Source organism: Armigeres subalbatus, chromosome 1 (genome assembly GCF_024139115.2).
Source record: "Armigeres subalbatus isolate Guangzhou_Male chromosome 1, GZ_Asu_2, whole genome shotgun sequence".
In the NCBI taxonomy this organism is placed as follows: domain Eukaryota; kingdom Metazoa; phylum Arthropoda; class Insecta; order Diptera; family Culicidae; genus Armigeres; species Armigeres subalbatus.
In genome coordinates, this window is record NC_085139.1 from 210132108 (window position 1) to 210153178 (window position 21071).

The window sequence follows — 21071 nt, forward strand, 5'->3', positions numbered from 1 at the left end:
CCTCCTTTCAAGAGGCTCAGGAAGCCTCCTTTCAAGAGGCTCAGAAGCCTCCTTTCAAGAGGCTCAGAGCCTCCTTTCAAGAGGCTCGGAAGCCTCCTTTCAAGAGGCTCAGAAGCCTCCTTTCAAGAGGCTCAGAAGCCTCCTTTCAAGAGGCTCAGAGCCTCCTTTCAAGAGGCTCAGAAGCCTCCTTTCAAGAGGCTCAGAAGCCTCCTTTCAAGAGGCTCAGAAGCCTCCTTTCAAGAGGCTCAGAAGCCTCCTTTCAAGAGGCTCAGAAGCCTCCTTTCAAGAGGCTCAGAAGCCTCCTTTCAAGAGGCTCAAGCCTCCTTTCAAGAGGCTCAAGCCTCCTTTCAAGAGGCTCAGAAGCCTCCTTTCAAGAGGCTCAGAAGCCTCCTTTCAAGAGGCTCAGAAGCCTCCTTTCAAGAGGCTCAGAAGCCTCCTTTCAAGAGGCTCAGAAGCCTCCTTTCAAGAGGCTCAGAAGCCTCCTTTCAAGAGGCTCAGAAGCCTCCTTTCAAGAGGCTCAGAAGCCTCCTTTCAAGAAGCTCAGAAGCCTCCTTTCAAGAGGCTCAGAAGCCTCCTTCCAAGAGGCTCAGAAGCCTTTTCCAAGAGGCTCGGAAGCCTCCTTCCAAGAGGCTTGGAAGCCTCCTTCCAAGAGGCTCGGAAGCCTCCTTCCAAGAGGCTCGGAAGCCTCCTTCCAAGAGGCTCGGAAGCCTCCTTTCAAGAGGCTCGGAAGCCTCCTTTCAAGAGGCTCGGAAGCCTCCTTTCAAGAGGCTCTGAAGTCTGCTTTCAAAAATCTCGGTTCGCAATTCAAGAGGTTTGGAAGCCTCCTTTCAAGAGGCTCAGAGGCCTCCTTCCAAAGGGTTTGGTAGCCTCCTTTCAAGAGGCTCGAAAGCCTCCTTCCAAAAGGGTCGGAATCCTTTTTTCACGAATCTCCGAAGTCTTCTTTCAAGAGGTTTGAAATTCCATTCAAGAGGTTCGAAAGTCTTCCTTCTAGCATCCTGGAAGCCTCCCTTCAACTGGTTAGGAATTCTTTCAATAGGCTTGGAAGCCTCCTTTCAAGAGTCTTCAAAGCTTCCTATCAAGAGATTAGGAATCCTTCTCTCAGGAGGCCGGTTCCAGGTGTTCCTCGTAAATCTGCTTCCATCTGTCGATCATCTCACGTTTGTTTTTTAAAGTGCTCTCATCCTTAATCAACACATCTCGGCTTGCGGAATGGAATATGAAAAGAACAAATCGAGACAAGGAGATATCGAGATGTAGACAACAAAAGGAGATATCGAGGTATAAAACATCGAGATGTAGACTGTATTTCTTATCAAACAATGCCGCAGGGGGAAGAATTTTCAGTGCAGCTCGAAAAGCGCTTGTCGAGTATATACGGAAGTTTGTGTTGCATTTCGACATTGTTACATGGCTATGCATTTTAAATAGCAATCTCTCTAGGCCACGTGTTGGTCATCCGAAATTGTTCCATATCTATTCCACTCCCATTACTCTTCACTAGAATTAAGTAAGATTTTTCGATCAAAAAGCTCTGAGTAGAATCCAATCTATGAAATTCTAAACGAATCGAGTGTCAATATTTTGTTCGGCTCCCGACCACTGTGCACCACCGGGGACTAAAGTGCGTGACGTTAATCGACATCATAAACGATATGCCGCCGCCAACGTACCTACTCAGGGACGCAACATTAAGGGATATTTAGCCTGAGCGTGTTGTTGTCAATGGTGAGGGAGCGCAGCTCTTGAAATATTCGCGCATTCTAAGCGTCCGGGCGGTCACCGATCGTGTGCACTCACTCTCCCTCATTCTAAGCGGGACTCACGTTCTGTCGGTAATCAGTAGGTGTGGGTGACGACAGTAATGGCAAGGAGAGCTTTGCTTTGTGTTATCACTGCGGAAGGTCTATCATCGGGGGCACTATCACTATTCTCGATCTGATGGATTAAATTGAATTATGACCGGTGGTGGGCAATATTGGTATCGATTGATTTAGTTTAAGCTGCTAGCCTGACAGTGGAAATTTAGGGCTCATAAACAAATAAGAAAGACGCGTTAACTGGCAACAAAATTGATAAAAACAAACAATGCTTGATGAACAATCATCTTCATTGGTGAGATTTCCGCTGCGTTGCGGGTATTCTCTTTCAGCTAAGTCATTTCAGTAACTAATCAAGTTTTATGGGAAGGTAAAAATAGTTACCACCGATTCAGCTAGGACCTGCACCAAATGAAAACAAATACATTACAAAACAATGGATGCAAAATCACCGAGACTAGATCTAAGTTCAAAGTGTTGTAGGGGAACAGACGGCTTTGGCAGGTTTTGTTCTATTATTGGCAGGGGGGTTTTTGTCGACCGAATTTTATGAAATTTGGCCACAATATTCTTTGATATCAGGGCTGGTAGTGACCTGGGAGGGAGAAACAGATACGAAAAATGTGTGTGTCAAGCCGAGCCGAAATCTAGCTGTCAGTGTGAGCCGAAAACGAAACTCTCGGCAAGCAAATTTTTGAAGGCAATGTAACAACAATAACACGCAAAACAGAATTTAGTCTTTTCAGGTTGCGCCTACGTTGATTGTTTTTTCTTGTTGAAAATTTACTTGTTGCATGACGACAGTATGTAATTAATTTGATGTGTAGTATCGAGAGCTCCCTCCCAGGTAGTGACCGAAGCCACTCAAAATAGTGACTTTAGTGACCAAAGCTGACGAAAAAAGGGACCAAATAGTGCACTGAAAGGATTTCAAACCATAAAGTCACGTGTTTTACATATGATTTTTCACTACTTGTCAATCATGTGTTATCCACTAGCCTTACACGTCAATACAAAGTGTATGATCCAAGTTTGATTGGTAAAGCTTCACATATCGATGTAACGTGTTTGATAATTGAAATCGATGGTTAAAATTGAAAGATGTCATAGCCATTCATATTGGAAATTCAAATGTAATTATCATGAAATTCAAAGTGAAACAATTTTGAAATCTATTATCTTATTTCCAACCACAAGATTAAAAAGGGCGTAACTAGTAAACAACACAGGAAATGATTTACACAAAAGTATTTTGGTGTTTTAGCATTTTTATTTAACTTATTTATTACAGCATAATATAGCATGGCATGTACAACTAATGTTGTTTATAAAAATTAGAATTACACAAATTTATGTGCCTGAAACCTTAGTAATAGAATTATGCTTATACAAAATACATGTTTATTACAAAAAAGTTAACATTTTATTTTATTTTTACACTGAATATTATATATCACTGTCTTCCTCGGTAAAATCATATCTTTTCCTAAAGTACATCCTGTTATCAATATTATGTATCATCAATGGAGGGCCATCAAGATCGGCTAATTTTATAATCTGAAATAACTGTGTGCAAACTTGCGCTTCGCATGCTAGTAAGTGCTCATTGAAAACTCCACATTGCCATAGCTGCCCAACTATATATGTAATTGAGTCGATTTTGAGAATCTCAACAATTTCCAATAGTTCAGTAACATCTTGATTTGTATAAGTAACAAATAATCCATGTTTATACATAATTCCATTGATATACGAGCTTGAAGCAAATAAAATTGTTTTCTCCAAGTTAATGTCATGTGATCCTACAAGTTTATCAAAATATGGTTTGCGTCTAAAATCAGTTTCAGAAAACTTTGCTTCTTTTGTGGAATTGAAAAGGTTTCATTTAATAAATCATAACTGAACTGAAGGGAAGCCTTGACACAGAGGGTGTAGCAAATGTTTTTTCTTGAAGTAATTGCATGCGCATATTGTTTGAATTGCTTATGTTTCGCTTCGAATCTGAAGCACATTTGTTTTACAACTGGACCACTTTGTTCAATAACAGTACCGTAATGTAAAATGAAGTGGTGTTTAGGTTTTAGTGATTCAGAAAATAGTTCTTGATACAGCTTATGGTGCTGAGATGCTAGAGTTCTAAGCTTAGCAATATCTGTGTCCGAAAATGATGGAAACAAAGAGAGTTCAACTAATCTTACAAGAACTTTAACAAATTCCCATACAGGGTCATCATGTTTTACCATAGGGCCTACTATGAAAGTAAAATAATGACAAAATGCACGCATTTCACTTGATGTTGTTCTGACTTAGATTTTCTATTTGTATCGAAAAATTCGTCGATATCCGGCATTCGAGCTAATGATTGATCCAATGCGACCTTACTCACTGCTCTTCTACGAGTATTAAGCTGCTGACGATTGAAATATTGCTTTTCATATATAAAATAGTTTAAAGCGTTAGTAAACCCGTATTTACAAATTCCCGTGCTAAATATGTCATGCATAGCGTCCACAGACAAGTTTTCAGTGACATGGAAAGACGGCAATGTATTAAATTCTGATTCTCCTTTTAAACCTGTTTCTTTCTGGTTATTTGTAGCAATATCTACAGCGTAGTTTTGTGCGTTTCGTAACTCTTCTTTATATTCATCAGTGTCATTCTGCAGCATATCCTTACATCGTCGACAGAAGCGACAATAATAGTTAGCATTGAATCCACCGCAAAACATGTGCAAACTATGAATTCCTAAATTATCTCCTTGGCAAAGCACTAATGCAAAACGTAGAAAATGGTTTTCACCGTCGACAGTAACATATAATCCGTTTTCTTCTAGGTGGACAAATCTAGCTATTACCTTTGAAATTAGTTTATTAATGCCTATTTCGCTTATAGCAACTTTTTTTATAGCGCCGGCTATGAAAATATTGCTTAGCCTAGATCGATATTCATCTGGTGTAATAAGACAATTGTAGTATAATCCACAAATAACATCCTTCTTATTATGAGAGCTGAGTACATCGTTTATTTCGTACTCATCTGCGTAGAAACTCAAAGGTATAACAATATCATTAGGGTATTTTTGTTTTACAGTATTCCATCTAGCACCGTTAACGAAATTTTTTATCTTACTGGAATTTTCCAACTTAGACATGAACATGAGTGTTTGTTTTAAAACGTCTCTACATTCGAAGTATGATTTTAACTGAAATTCTATGTCCATTATAGCAATGTATTGCTTATCATTATCTATCTCTAAATCATCATGAGGGCCTATTTGCACCTTTTAACATTTGTTTTCTCTACAATGACAACATCAGGCAATTTAAAAATGTTTCTGTTTTGTAGTACCTTAAATAGTTTAAAGTCAGTGTTTATAAAATTGAACATGGTCATCATTTTTTCTAACAAACTGTTAAGCTTAAACTGGGTATCTGCATCGCACTGTAGAGGTATCCGTTGTATTTGGTTCGCGATCATCGAATATAGCTGCTGCGTGCTGTCCTGAACACTCCTCACATCATTTCTTGTTAAGTTGTTTCTTCTATGTAAATCCAACGAGAAGTTGATACTTGCTGTGTTTATAGCTGTCAGTGATTCCAGAACTCCATCCTTTTCCCCTACGGATTGGTTATCTTCGCTCCCTATTTTCTCGTCGCCCTTGATACTTTCATTAGTTGATGGCTTCAACGTACAAATTCCGCTTCCGGATGGTTGTGAATTAGTATCGTCAGCGTTTAACATAATATCATGATTCAGCACATGTCGTTTATATGAACAAAATTTTGTAAACACCGAAGGACAACCGCCGAAGGTACATGGGAATCGATAGTCCCTTGGTACACGGTGATCTTGTAGAAGATGATGAATATACTGTGTAGCCGAATCAAACGTACGGGTACAATTCAGGACAAAACACTTAATGTGCGGCATGGTGGAAGTTGACAGATACTCTTCTAGTTTTGTTACACTTGCGTACTTCTCAGGACGATTTATTCCATATACGTGATGGAAAATGAATAGCCACACAAGGTATGATATTTTTGATGGTTTCAGTCCGAATACCACGACAAATTTGACGAGCACATCGATAGCTCGGGTAATTGTCGACACAGTATAGTAGAAGTTTTTGTAGTAAATCCAATATACTCCTGACTGGTTCCTATAATCTTCACCAAAAACCACCAATTTTGGAGTTGATGGAATCGATAGTTCTTTGTATCGTCGATGAACTTCTTCTACTTTTTTCGCGGCTTCTTCGTACGTAGAAGCAAAAATGATAGTGTCTTCCTGACCATTCAAGATAGTTGGTCGATGATTCACAGAGATCTTCTGAGGGTGCAATATACAGTTTAGCAGCAGCAATATTCCGCAAAAACGAACGCCTGAAAATATTTAAAAACCAAATTAAAATGGTATGAAAACAAAAGGCTTTATGGTGATCAATAATTCTTGTCATATCTGGCTCATATTCTGATATTTTCATTCGGAGACAATTCAGGTGTTATTAAATATATGAAAGTTTCATGGTTCAGAAAAAAGGATATAAATGTTCATTCCCAAAAGAGATCTTTTGAGGTAAAATGTATTAATGGGAAAAATAATTTCCATACAAACTTGCAAAGGCTTGTACTAAGTCAGATCATGAGATAGAATTGAATGAGCTTGGTCAATTAAAATCGATTTTTTAACTACTCTAATGTGATGCCTCACTACATACCTTCATTACAACCGTCTGCCGTTACAGTTTGGAGTATTTCCGATGACGTCTCATCCAGTGGCTTAGTCTCAATAAACTTTTCAATACCGGATAATATTGCTGGCCACTTCATCATTGCATCAACGGTTCCAATTTTAAGCAAATCATAATCGATATCGACCTGCAGCAATATTATTGAAAAGGTTAATAAATAGAACTAAAATAACAGGTATTAGACAAAAGGGGTATGGGTATCAAACTACATGACTTTCCGAAACAAACTTTACAGAAACATTTTGAGGATCACAGTGTCCACTGTCTTGGTATATAGCAGATTCCATGCCCCTCCCGGGTAAGGACCGTAAGGACCGTTAGGTAAGGACCCAATTTTGGAACCGACCAAAAACATACATACACACATTTTCATGGAAAAAACTTTAAATTTGTTCAAGTTTCCCTTACAACTGACAAATAGTAATGGATTATATATTTAACTCACAAATCTCCTTTTGTGGTATCCAATTCTGAACTGATTTCACGGTTTTGATGACGATGTGAAAATGAGAAAATTGGATAAATTGATGAAATTAATCTTAAATTAACTTGTCTTAAGAGTAAAATCAGCAGTGATTCAAATCGTTCGGGGCTGTCAGTTTGAATATGAATCTGGAACATTGATTTTCCCAGCAGCTGTTCTAGATTCATTTTTTATACCAGTCAAATGTCAAAAAAATAAAACTGGTATAACGCTCCGTTCTATTTTCTGCAGTTTTGAACCACGATTGAATCACGAGATTCAAATATTTTCCAATTGGGTTGTTTAGCAAAGAAAAATATGAGGTTTTTTATAGTTTAACATAAAGAGCATGCTTTCCTGATCTCCAACATATTTTTATTTTGTTTGTAAACCTTTTATTTACATTTTTGTGCAGCAAACAATAAGCCATTTCAATCGATAGAATGACACTAACTTTCATAGAATGACAGTTGGCCCATGCAGCATAAGAACAAATTTTTAGTCCCATACAAATTTAAAATGCAAATTAAAAATAGTTCCGGGGCTCCAAAAATTCTGAAAAAATGGGGTTAGGCTCAGTTTTTTATGCAGATTCAGAATATGTAAAAACATATATACCCCTAAACAACCCAATTTGTTTTGGTGTATGAATGCGTCATTTTATCTACGGATCAATCCACTTTGCAATTACGGCGCTTTTCTTGGCGCCAACATGATGGTTTCATTTAATTGAAAATTTGAAAAACATGAATAGAACACTGCTGGGGAAACCAAAGAGTTTGTTCTATTTGGCTCCAGATTCAAACTAGAATAGTGGTCGAAAATTTGGAATGAAACTGAATCACTCCTGATTTCACTCTAATTAGTTTGCGACTACACGGTTAGCTAAAAGTACCGAATATTAGGCACTTTTCACTCTAATCGGGGCTTTAGTGTGAGAGCCCAAAATTAAGTAATTTTATCTTGAAGTTAAGCATAATTTACTGAATTATAAGTACACGGACAGATAAATCAACCCAAAATTTGAGTTCAATATACGCACTGATGAGAACATCGAACAAAAAATTTACCCAAATTTGGGTAGTTTTCCCTTTTCTTCCCATAATTGTTGTCAAAACTACACGCTTACTTCAGTTCACCCAAATATGGGTGAAGAGTACCCAAAATCATCAAAAAGTGCACATACCTAGATATGGGTGAATCATCATTTACCCATATTTGGGTGTTTTATAGGAACAGTGATTATTACCCAAATTTAGGTACTTTTCTGAGCTTTGAGATGGGGGCTGTTTTTATTATGGATTCACAATTGCATTTTGTTTCGATTCCTCGTTAATTGCGAAAGAAAAGGTTTATAAAACTACGTGATGAAAATCATTTTTATTTATGCAATTTATATTCTTGGTACATCACAAGTGAAAAGCGAACTGTTTAAAAATTAACAATACTTCTAGGAGACGGTCTTTTCGGAATATTTGGCATCTTCCGATGTAAAACCAGCATTGCTGTTGTGGATTTTGTTTTCCGGACCATTAGTTGTGGTTATTGCTAGCGACTTACTGCTAATCACAACGTGGCTCATGATGCATCCGAATCTATGCTGCAGGTGTTTCCGTGGCCGACGACGCCAATTGACGATTGTTGAGCGGCAGCTCAAACACGGATATTCCGCCCACCACCACACCAAACATGTAAATTGGAATAATACGCCTCTTTGTTGTAGCTGTCCATCTGCTACCTGCTACTCCAATTTCCCGTGACCATGAGTTTTGAATGCAGTGAGGTGAATTTTCTGTCATGTTGCTTTTTAATTCTTAACCTTGGCCAAAAAGAAAATCTGAAATTTGAAAAGAAAATGTTTGTAAAAGGTAAAAATGAAATGCGTCTTGCCATAGACATTAACTATTCAGTTGAATACTCACCAGTAAATATAAAAATCCTTCATGCAAGCACTTAACATTGAGAGAATCAGATTAAATATTTACACCGAGGTTCACACCGGTATCCATGATGTTTTCGACTGAACGAAAATGTTATTTTTTTCATCCAAATATGGGTAAGTTCATTTACCCATATATAGGTGAAGCTGGCTTCACCAACTTTATAAGTGATTTTTACAGATTTTATAGGTATATTTCACCCATATTATATGTAAATAGTATGCTTTCACCCAAATATGGGTGAATCAAGTACCCATAAATAGGTAAAGTGAACTAAGCGTGTAGAGCAAGATGCAAGCACCTCATCAGGATTGCTCAGCCCAATAACCCACATTTGAATAAATTCAATGTTCTCAATTTTGAGCATTTTGAGTTGATCAAAACGATCAAGATCCACTTCGGATAAATTAAACTCTGATTTAGGTGAATTGTTTACATGTGATTAAAGGCAAACTACATACACTCTGAGGAAAAGCTATGCCAACTGCCTTTCTCCTGGTTGACCCCACGTTTGTTTACGTGTAATTTATACTCGATTAGTATTACTTCCGTATCCTCGCCGTGTAACGATTTAATCTTGCATAGATTACTTTTTACTGTAGCGTAGTATAAACTTTGAAAATATGATAAATGATTTCTCGCTTGACTTTTCAAAAGGACCTAAGTAACATTTTTTTTAATTAATTTGAATACTCGCTTAACTTTTCAAAAGGACCTAAGTAACATTTTTTTCATGAATTAATTTGAATAGCGCAATCAACAGAAAAACATGAAAGCTTTTGATTACAGTACTCAAATTAATTCATGAAAAAAATGTTACTTAGGTCCTTTTGAAAAGTTAAGCGAGAATACTACAATCAATAGCTTTCATGTTGTTCTGTTGATTGCGCTATTAAAATTATTTCTTGAAAGAATGTTACTTAGGTCCTTGTGAAAAGTTAAGCGAGATTTGTTTGTATGTTATTACTGGTTTGGTCTATTTCTGAGTGTAGTGCCAGAAAAGGTATTTTACTCAAATTTTGATAATTGACCTAAACTACGGTTTTGAGTTTAAACAACCCACTTTTGTGTAGTTTTGGTTTTCAGTGTACAAAATCAGATGAAAAAATAAATGTTATTTTGTTAGCCCGATTCTTGGATGCCGAGTAGTGAGGAATCTCGAGCTGTCCTAGAAGCTTTCTTGAAGACCGACAGTTGAATTTAATCCGTTTGCAACCCCTAGGTCGGCCAGGAAGAAAAAACAAAGCAGAGGCAATAAATTTCAATCTGGAAAGCTTAGCAACCCTTCAACGAAAAAAGGTAACTATGATTGTATTTTGTATAAAAACAGTTAATTTATTTGTATACTCTTTCGCCAGTCGAGGAGATTTGTAATATAGCTAAAAGATGGGCTGCCTGTAAGAAAAAAACGAAACTACAACGTCAACGAGTGGCATCCAGATTGCATGAATAGGCACCAGTGGTGATAACTGTGGACAAGAAGCTGCATGAGAGATGGTTGATGGTAATTTTGGTAGATGGAATCGCGAAATTGGAAAACATTACCACCCTATTATACTTCTCATCAGCATGTTGGATGATATACATTGAAAATTCATTTTGACTATTGACAGAGTCTCTAGATTGATTGCAATTTTGTAAAAGCGTCAATAAAATTTCTTTTCTCGTTTTATAATTCAGCTATTCGAAGCGGTCAAGTGGATGGATTCTTCGTTGGTCTTCGCAATCAGAATGCCACTGCTGATTTCGGACAAAGGTCGGTATACTATAATGTATAATGCAAAAGATTTCTAAATACCAGCCTAATTTCTTCCAGAATGTCCTCTTCACTTGAAGACGAGAATGTATAAAATCAGCGGCTGCAAAATCTGAGAGTGAATTTCTAGCACTTGAAAAGCAAATCTTCCAATAATCTACTTATGTATTTACCAAAGAAGCAATACATTTGGCTAAGGCCGCCAATATAATGTTTGTCGTGCTGAGCATTTAAAGTTATGGATTGCTAATATGGAAAAAACTATTTCATTGTAATACAATTTTTGTTGAGTCAAATGCCAAGTTGTATCCATAGATACACGTTTTACTAAAAACACTTATGTGATGACATTACAAGAACTTCTAAGCATAATTACTTACCAGCTGATGTCCGTTTTCCGTGGCAATAAATCTCCAATGATTGAAATGTTCGAGTTCAACGATAACAATCGATTTAGTTAAAATTTGTCTCCGCAGCGGAAAACAAGCCCTCCACATATCCATAACTGTTGTCCAAGGTCCGTCATTAATGTTCAACCATCTCCGAGCTTCATTAACCACAGGGTCATCAACTGGGTCATCACATCGATCAATGTCGTTTGAGTTTCCAAGCTTAAAACGCTTTACATGGATGGCTTCACATTTCTCACGCTTCCGAAGTTTTGATTTTATCGTATTTACCTTATTGTATATTTTACCTCCAGGGTTCTTTTTGTCTCCACCTTTCGGTAGGTAGTAGGACTCCTGAAAGAGTAAAATAAAATAAAAATTTATGTAAAGGCCTGTTGTAGTTTTGGTGGTAAAGTAACTTGAGGCAAGATGGGCCGAAACCTGAGACGAGACCTGCAAAGAGGAAAAAATGTAACTTCAGCTGCTGCCAGTCAACTGCTGTCACGAACTGTCAGGTGCAACCAGCAGCTTTTTGAGTGAAAGTATTGGTATCCCAAATAAAATATTCCACATCATTTTTGTTTTACCAAGACTTTTTTACTTTAACGAGTATTCCAAACCTTCCGTTTAGCTTGTTAATAACCAGTAATAAACCTGTGTTTTGTTCCCGGTATAAAAATCCTTATGAAAATGAATTAACTATTTCGTGAATTGGATACACTTTTATTGTGCTCAGAAGGGTCCACCTGGGGCTTAGGTGAAACAGTCAAGTAAACAGTTGAAACTCGATGGTCAACTGTGATGAAAAGAAGAACAAGTGTCAAAACAAGAAAAAGAAGCAGCGCCTTTGCAGGTCTCGTCTCAGGCCGAAACCATTTTCGAGCGCAATACGTTCAACCTTCATAAGTAGCTGTTACATGACTCTATAAATATCGTCTCATGTAAATAATTGACTTATTCCAGTCTTTTCAATAAAAATTAGAATGATTCACTGTATTTTTACGTTCTCAGTGGTATTCGATCAGTCAATTGCGTGAAAGGAACCAAATACACAATTGATATGCATACAAAGTGCAAGAAATAGGTCTACTTTATGAATGAACTTTACAAGTTATATGTCTATACATTACAAAGAGCAACATTTATTTAGCTTACCAGTTTTTCATTCCTGAACAGCAAAGTGATGGTCTTTGCGTAACTTCTTAGATTATCTTCATAGAGTTTTTTTCTGTGCTCTAGATGCCATTCTGCGATTATTTGAGCCAATTCCAGTTGGCGTCCGTCCGAAAGCACACCTTTGGATGCTCGTGCAATTATGTCCTGCCCGATAATAGAATGTTGTAAGATTTCAAGCAGCAACTTTGGCGTTAATTCAACTCCACCGTTGCTCTCGACTGGGCCGATTCCTGCGCTGGCGTTAACGTTGGGAGAAGCGTTCTCTTTATGCTCGAACTGTCCGGTTTGTTTTGTGTGACTGTAGTAGTATCTTTGCTAACCTCAGCATCGGCTTCGGTTTCCAATTCCGAGCTATTAATCGCCGACGGCGGATTTATGTCTTCTTCAGTTGCAGGTTCATCAGCTATCTGTAGGAATTATTAGAATATGTGAATTTAGCCGAAAACGAAAAAGCACACGTACACACTCATTACCTCTACTTTCAAGCTCAGCAATCGTGATGAATTCGGCGCCAGAAATGACTCTTCCTGGGATTCTTTTTCGACCCTTGCACGATTTGCTTCCGACGATCCGATGGAATTTTCGACATTTTCAACTCCGGAGGAATCGCCGTCAATGGGACACTCAACCGTTGATTCACCGGTATCGATGAAATTTTCCTGAAAACACTGAACATTAGAAACATTTTGTCCTGTTTTGTTTAAAAAAAATCGTCAATATTTGATTTACCTCTTCAACCTCAACACTGTAACTCTGTAGCTGATTGGATTCGTCAACCGGGTTCTGGTCATCGGAGAATGCGTCTTCCGTCGCTGATATTACCTGCGTCTCTGTGCCAATATCCGATGTGATTCCGAGCTGCGAAAGAAATGAACCTACTGACGATGCGTCAGCAAACTATACACAATATCCAGGAATTATATGTAATTAGTATATCCACTAAAACCAAAAAAACGAAGAAAAACTTACGGTTGAGCAGATTAACCAGATCCACAGACAAGTTTATTTCGCCGTTTGAGGTTTCTTGCTGTAAATTTTCCATCTCTTGTTGCCTGTCAGCCATTTTGAATGAAAGAAAAAATTGACTGCAGATTGTTGCAACATTCAAACGTCAAACACGTTCGAACAATGTGGCGCTACACATGGTTAAAATTCGTTACAGTTTCACTTTAAAGTATGGTGGATTCTTTATGAACGGCGGCAAAAAAGAGTTGTTCACAAATTTAATGTGAATTACATTAGGATGTGCAGGTAAAACATTTGAAAAACGTGGGAAACTATATAAATAATCATATGTTGATATCAAATAAATTTATCAAATAGGGACATTAGGTAAGAACGTGTGGATTATTTTCAGTGTGGCTTTCAGTTGCAGAAAAAGTGACCAAATAGTGACTTCCAATTTCAATTGCAAGTTCGATGAGACGAAATCAAGCGTTTTTGGGTCGAAGGAGAATATTTTTTTCGTAATTTGTGGCAAAAAACATCTATCACTCACCACTCTTTTCTCTCAGAACGAGCTCAGGAGATAGATTAAAATCGTACTCGGTAACTTTTATCTACTCAGTGATAATTATTGTATGCTTCACATGATCGTTCTTGCAAAAATTCAAGATGGTCACAAAACAACTAATTTCCATGTTATCGAGAAACATTGCACAGCTCGACAAACCATGACACGAACTGAACCTACCTACGGGTAGTTTTGAAACCATATTCATCAATCTATTTGAGCACTCACTCAGACTAACTGAACAATTTGTAGTCAGTCATGTTACTGCTGGTCCATCGTTGGGTTTCCATTATAACACTCAAATAAGTATTAAAATCAATTTTATGCAACTCATATGAATACTATATTGGTTATTAAAGCGCTCATTTGGTTGGTATGGAAAAGTAGGCGTTTTTTTACTTAAACATGATCCAGCAGCCGAATTCCGGTCAAAAAATCTCTTGTAAGAAAAGAAATTCTCGAAGAGATTTTCAAAATTTTCTTATTTTGGAATTCCGACGAAAGTGTGGAAGAAATTTTTTGACAGATGAAAAAGATGAAAAAGAGTTTAAATTTCTCCCAACTTTTGGTGGGAGAAATTCGATAAGAGATTTTTCTGGGATGAAATTTGACGGTATAATTGAGTCTTCAATCCCATAATGTGTGTAAAATAATGTGAAAAATGTTCTCGGTTCCCTGGGTATGCATCCATTGTACTTGATAAACACTCAAAATACATACTCAAGCAATGGCAAGCATAGAAAAGCTTTCAATAAATAATTGTGGAAATGCTAATAGAACGCTAAGTTTAAAATCAGGCCAAGTTTAAGATGGAATGTAGAGCCATTGAGAAAGAAGAAGAATCGTGTTTGATTGATTATTTAATTACATTTTTTCAAGGCAAACATTCAAAAACATCCGAATTATTTAAATATCATGATACATATGTGCACAATCAACTATCATAATAAAAAGTACGCAGATTTAAAAAGCTAAAGCTAAGCTAAAGCTAAGCTAAAGCTAAGCTAAAGCTAAGCTAAAGCTAAGCTAAAGCTAAGCTAAAGCTAAGCTAAAGCTAAGCTAAAGCTAAGCTAAAGCTAAGCTAAAGCTAAGCTAAAGCTAAGCTAAAGCTAAGCTAAAGCTAAGCTAAAGCTAAGCTAAAGCTAAGCTAAAGCTAAGCTAAAGCTAAGCTAAAGCTAAGCTAAAGCTAAGCTAAAGCTAAAGACAGTTGGAAATCACAACAATGTTGCTGTTACTGCATATTTTCATCACTAAATAGAATATTTATCATTTTTTCCCTTCATTATTTCGGTAACAATAAGCGAAAGCAAGTTTTATTTTCGATATGAGGATGTTTTGAGCAAACGGTATGCAAATAATTGTCAAAAGACATCTAGTGGAAAATTTGTGAACTAATATTTTTCTTCGCAAGAAATTTTAGTTTTTTCTTTCTCTTCAGTCTATCGGAATACGGTATGAAGAGAAGACATTTTTGGAAAGAGAAAGAGAATTTATAAATCTCTATTTATAAAGAAATTTTTCAATTTTTTCTTGAACCTTCGGAATTCGGCTGCAGGTATTATAATCCGAAATTTCAAAAAGTCTTTTTCCAAGCTGCAGTAAATTGTGAATAACTTTTAAACGGATAGAGATAGAAGGTTGCTATTTTTAGCAAAATATTCGTTATAAAATTCCCCATCTTTCTATGTATATTCTAGTTTCGAAAGCATTATGATGGATACCCGTTTTGGATGCATTAATAAAAAAATATTAAGAAAAATTCATCATTTTTGGGCATTTAAAGCATCAGTGAAAAATATATAGACCTAAAACATGCGGTATCAAAAATTTACCATACAGTATAGACCCTAAGTTAAATGTAAAAAATATAAAAAGGATACCGGTATTTTCGATGTTACCTAAAAAAATGCACTTTTTTCATAAAACGCGTCGGGGCCACCCCTAAACGTCATTTCCCAGAGTTGTCGTAGAACAATTTTTCTTTGTTTTACCCTAAGCTTTCATTTGAAGGTTGAGCCCCCAAAATCCCAGACTTTGTCCAATTTTGGGACACCCTACTGGGCACCCTCCACAGTAATTGTCCCTTACCGCGTCATGCTGGGCTCTGGCGTGGTGGACCTCTTTTCCCGAGCAACTCGTGGGACCAAAATGGAAAACCAAGGCAATTCTTCAACTAGTGGTAGTAGTATAGGCGACAACCCCTTCGCAAGAGGTGGGTTGTTCAGGTCTCCGCCTAGGAGGCCAGAGGCAATAGTCGGCAGCTCAGTGCGCAGCGTGGGTCACTTAACCTTCCTCTCGGCTAAAAAAACGCCGGTAGAGGTTATTGACGGCCCATGGGCTGTGGAGGCGATGAACCGCAAACGCGATGGGCTTTCGGCCTTCGAGGTGGCGACGGAACAGCTGGACGCCATCATCGACTTTGCGTCATCGAAGCATAATATCAGTAAGGACCTCAAGAGGACCTTGCTGAAACTTCGAAAGTCGATGTTGGACGCCAAGCTGGAAACGGCGGTCGGGACGGCCAAGTGCGAACCCGTGAAATCCATGGAGTCGAGGTCTACCCAGACTGAGGCCCAAGAATTCGCGGATTTGGGCAAGGTCGAATCGACCGAGGGCGTGCCAGCGAAGACGGTGGTGCCAAAGTCTACCCAGACTGAGGCTCAAGTATTCGCGGGCACGTCGGGGGTGGCTGCTCCAACGAAGCTGACACAAAAACGGGGGAGACAGTCTCCAGGGGATGGGGAGCTCCAAAACGCGGAGGGTTACTACCCCGAACAAGGGTAGTGGGGCTGGGAAGCTGAACCCCGGCCAGGTACCTCCAAAACCGGGGGAGGAAGGACCTGGAAAGGTCCGTTCACCCAGGATAGACGGTGGTAAGGGGTTACGGCAGGCTGAGAGCACTCAGCCGCCCCAGACCAGGGAAATAGAGGGGGATGACGCCTCCTGGACCCTGGTCAAGAACAAGAGGAAACCGAAGACGTCAAGGGCCGAAAAGAAGGCCCAGGCGAATGAGGGTAGTAAGAAGTCTAGGGTAGGCGTCAATCGCTCCAGGGGCGATGCCCTAGTCATCAAAACGGACGAGGCTAAGTACTCGGATGTCTTGAAGGCGATGAGGAGTGACGTCAAGCTCGGTGAACTCGGCGCCGACGTACGTCGAATAAGACGTACCCGGATGTGCGAGATGATCCTCGAGCTAAAGCGGGGCGTCTCGCAAAAGGGCGCCGCCTACAAGAAGTTGGCGGAGGAAGTCCTAGGCGAGACGGTCAAGGTGAGGGCACTCACGACGGAGGTGAATCTAAGGGTTAAAGACCTGGACGAGATCACCGAAGTCGAAGAGCTCGTCACGGCACTGCGGCGACAGTGTGAAGTGGAGGCGTCCACCGCAGCCGTTCGGCTACGGAAAGGTCCGGCAGAGACACAGGTAGTATTGGTTCGGCTACCTGCAGCGGACGCCTTCAAGGTAGTCAAGTTAGGGAGCGTCAAGGTGGGGTGGTCGGTATGCCCTGTGGGCATATATGAGCAACCCGAAGTTTGCTTCAAGTGCCTGGGACCGGGGCACAAGCAATGGGACTGCAAAGGCCCTGACAGAAGCAAGCTCTGTCGACGCTGCGGATTGGAGGGACATAAGGCACAATGCTGCACGAACCCTCCCAACTGTTTGATCTGTTCCAGCAAAGCTGCGAACAGCAAGCACCCCATGGGGGGTTCGAAGTGCCCGGCGTCTAAGCGTGTAGCAAAATCACAGTGCAGGTAACGCAGCTAAACCTGAACCACTGTGATGCAGCACAGCAACTGCTGTGTCAGACAGTTGCTGAATGGGGACGGATATCGCCATCATAGCAGATCCTTACCGGGTACCCGCCAGGAACGGTAATTGGGTCACCGATGGGTCTAAAATGGCGGCGATATGGACAACGGGGAAATACCCAGTCCAAGAGTTGGTGTCTTCGACACACAAGGGCTTCGTCATTGCCAAAATCAACGGGGTCTTCTTCTGCAGCTGCTATGCGCCTCCTCGATGGTCGATCGAGCAGTTCGGTCGAATGCTAGATTGTTTGACGGCTAACTTGATGGGGCGTAGGCCGGTGGTGATAGCGGGGACTTCAACGCTTGGGCCGTGGAATGGGGAAGCCGATCCACGAATCAACGGGGGCAGATCCTGCTGGAATCACTGGCCATGTTGGATGTGGACTTGGCTAATGTCGGTACCAAAAGTACCTACAGCTGGAACGGTGCCGAGTCGATGATCGACGTTACGTTCTGGAGCCCTGGCCAAACGAGTAGTTCGAACTGGAGGGTAGATGATGGCTACACTCACAGCGACCACCTGGCGGTTCGCTACAGTATCGACTATACGACCAGCATTCAGCAGACGGAAGAAGGGGCGAGGCCTAGTCCTCGTATGTGGAAGACATCATACTTCGACGACGAGGTGTTTAAGGAAGCGCTCCGCCGCGAGAACAATACTCTCGGTCTGAGTGGCGAGCAGCTGTACTCTCGCGTGCATGCGATGCCACCATGCCTAGGAAAGTCCACCCTAGGAATGGGAGACCACCGGCTTACTGGTGGACTCAAGCAATTGCGAACCTGCGCCGCGTCTGCCTACGGGCAAGGAGGCGGATGCAGCGAGCACGCACAGAAGAGGAGCTTGTTGAACGACGGGTGGCGTTCGTGGCTGCTAGAGCCGCTCTAAAGACTGAGATTAGATCAAGCAAAAAAGTCTGCTTCGAGAGCCTGTGTCAAAGTGCCAACGCGAGTCCATGGGGTGACGCCTATAGGATCGTAATGGCCAGGACAGATGGGGCGATGGCCCCTACAGAGCGGTCTCCAGAGATGCTGGAGAGGATCATCGCAATCATCGCAGGCTCTTCCCACGTCATGAACCAAGTCCCTAGCCTCACTTTGTAGAGCTGCCAGGGGCCAGAATGGCCAAAGAGGGAAGAGTAACTGTGGCGGAACTTGCGGGAATTGCACAGTCCCTTAGTGTAGGTAAGGCACCAGGACCGGATGGTATTCCGAACCTGGCCATCAAAGCGGCCATTGCCGAGGCTCCCGAGATGTTCAGATCTGTCATGCAGAGATGCCTGGACGAGGGAGTCTTCCCTGAAGCATGGAAAAGGCAGAGCTTGGTCCTATTGCCAAAAGCGGGAAAAACACCGGGGGATCCGTCGGCACATAGACCAATATGCCTGCTTGATACGGCGGGGAAGGTGCTCGAGAAGATCATCCTCAGCAGGTTGTTGATACGCACGGAGGGTGCGGATGGTCTATCGAGTAACCAGTTTGGCTTCCGAAAGGGTAAGTCGACCGTAGACGCTATCTTGTCGGTTACCAAATCCGCGGAGATAGCTATCCAGCGTAAGAGGAGGGGTGTTCACTATTGTGCAGTATTGACTCTCAACGTGAGGAATGCTTTCAATAGTGCCAGTTGGGCAGCTATTGCAGATGCGCTCCTGCGTCTTGGAATTCCCGAGAACCTGTACAAGATTCTCGGAAGCTACTTCCAGAATCGAGTACTGGTATACGACACGGAGGCGGGTCGGAAGTGCAGCCTCAGGGGTTTCGCAAGGTTCCATACTGGGTCCGGTGTTATGGAACGTCATGTACGACGGTGTCTTGAGGTTGAAGTTCCCGGTGGACGTGGCAATCGTCGGCTTCGCTAACGATATTACGCTGGAGGTCTACGGCGAATCGATCGAAGAGGTGGAGTTGACTGCAGCCCACTCGATCGCAATTGTGGAGGAGTGGATGAGTTCCAGGAAGTTAGAACTGGCTCACCACAAGACTGAGGTGGTTGTTGTTAACAACCGAAAGTCGGAGCAACAAGCGGTGATAAGGGCAGGCAACTGCACGGTCACCTCTGAACGCTCCATCAAACTCTTGGGGGTAATGATCGACGATAAGCTCACCTTTGGTAGCCACGTCAATTACGCCTGCAAGCGTGCCTCCACAGCTATAGCGGCATTGTCCCGGATGATGTCCAATAGCTCTGCGGTTTATGCCAGCAAGCGCAAGCTTCTGGCTAGCGTTGCTCTGTCCATACTGAGGTATGGGGGGCCAGCTTGGGGCACGGCCCTGCGTATTAACTGCTACAGAACGAAGTTAGAAAGTACGTATAGGCTCATGTGCCTAAGAGTTGCGAGCGCGTACCGTACCGTGTACACGTGTTGCACTTTGCGTCATCACCGGTATGATGCCTATTGACATCGTTATCGGTGAAGACATAGAGTGCTTCGAAATGCGCGGCACGAGAGGCATCCGTAGGACTGTCAGGTTGGCCTCAATGGTCAAATGGCAGCGTGCGTGGGACAGTTCCACTAAGGGTAGATGGACACATAGGTTGATACCGGAGATAGGTACGTGGGTCAAGAGGCGCCATGGGGAAATCACTTTCCACCTGACCCAGGTCCTTACAGGCCATGGTTGCTTCAGACAGTACCTACACCGGTTCGGACACTCGGCCTCGCCCGAGTGTCCGGTGTGCGTAGGTTTAGAGGAAACGGCGGAACGCGATTTCGGTATTATATAATTGTTTCTTGTTGAGAGTCAATTTTGATCTGGTTGAACCTATATCCATAGGTTGAGCTGATTCCTTATTTTCAAATTTTCTATCTTGCCTGTCTTGTCTTTCCGTCTGTTCTTTTTTCTCATCGTTTCTGAAGTTCTTGTGTTTCTGTCTATTTCTTGTTGGAAGTTGTTCCATATTGGAAGCGGTTGCCTTTTTGGATCTAAATTTACAAACAAAAGCATAGGCTGCTTCCATGTCCTCTGGGCAAGCGGCCTGAGCGTAACCAAAGTACGGCTCTTTTAACCCTGCAAGAAATGCGGCTAGGGCATCTTCCTCAATAAATGCGTAATCTCTGATATTTTGCGTAATCTCCTTACACCTTGAATAGTATTTATGGATGGACATGGTGTCCATCATTTTGTTTTGCCAAAGTTGGCTCTTGTAAATTGTTAGCTCCTGCCTGTCGCCAAGAGCGTTGGTTAAAATTTCTTGAATTTCCTCGAATGTCTGAGGGTTTCCCGCAAGACAAATTATGTCTTTAGCTTTGCCTTCTATTTTGTGTACAGCAGACACATAGATGGCAAACTGATTTGGTGTTACTAGGGGTTTAAAAATTTCTAAAGTGTTTTCGACCGTTGTGAGCCAAGCAGTCAACTGCTTTCGGCTACCATCGAATTTTGGGATGACTTTAATTGGATCAGGAAGCTTAAAAAAGTCTTCCATCGTTCCTCTATTTTGTTGCGGCGTTGCAGCGACGTT

At 41.1% G+C, this 21071-nt stretch overlaps 1 long non-coding RNA gene across 1 annotated transcript; it reads left to right on the forward strand.

The window, feature by feature from the left end:
* Positions 1-10372: 10372 nt before the first annotated feature.
* LOC134210421 (uncharacterized) lies at positions 10373-11022 on the forward strand. Its single transcript, XR_009978824.1, has 3 exons — positions 10373-10474; positions 10651-10726; positions 10787-11022. It is a non-coding gene; the product is annotated as an uncharacterized LOC134210421 (long non-coding RNA).
* The last annotated feature ends 10049 nt before the right edge of the window (positions 11023-21071 follow it).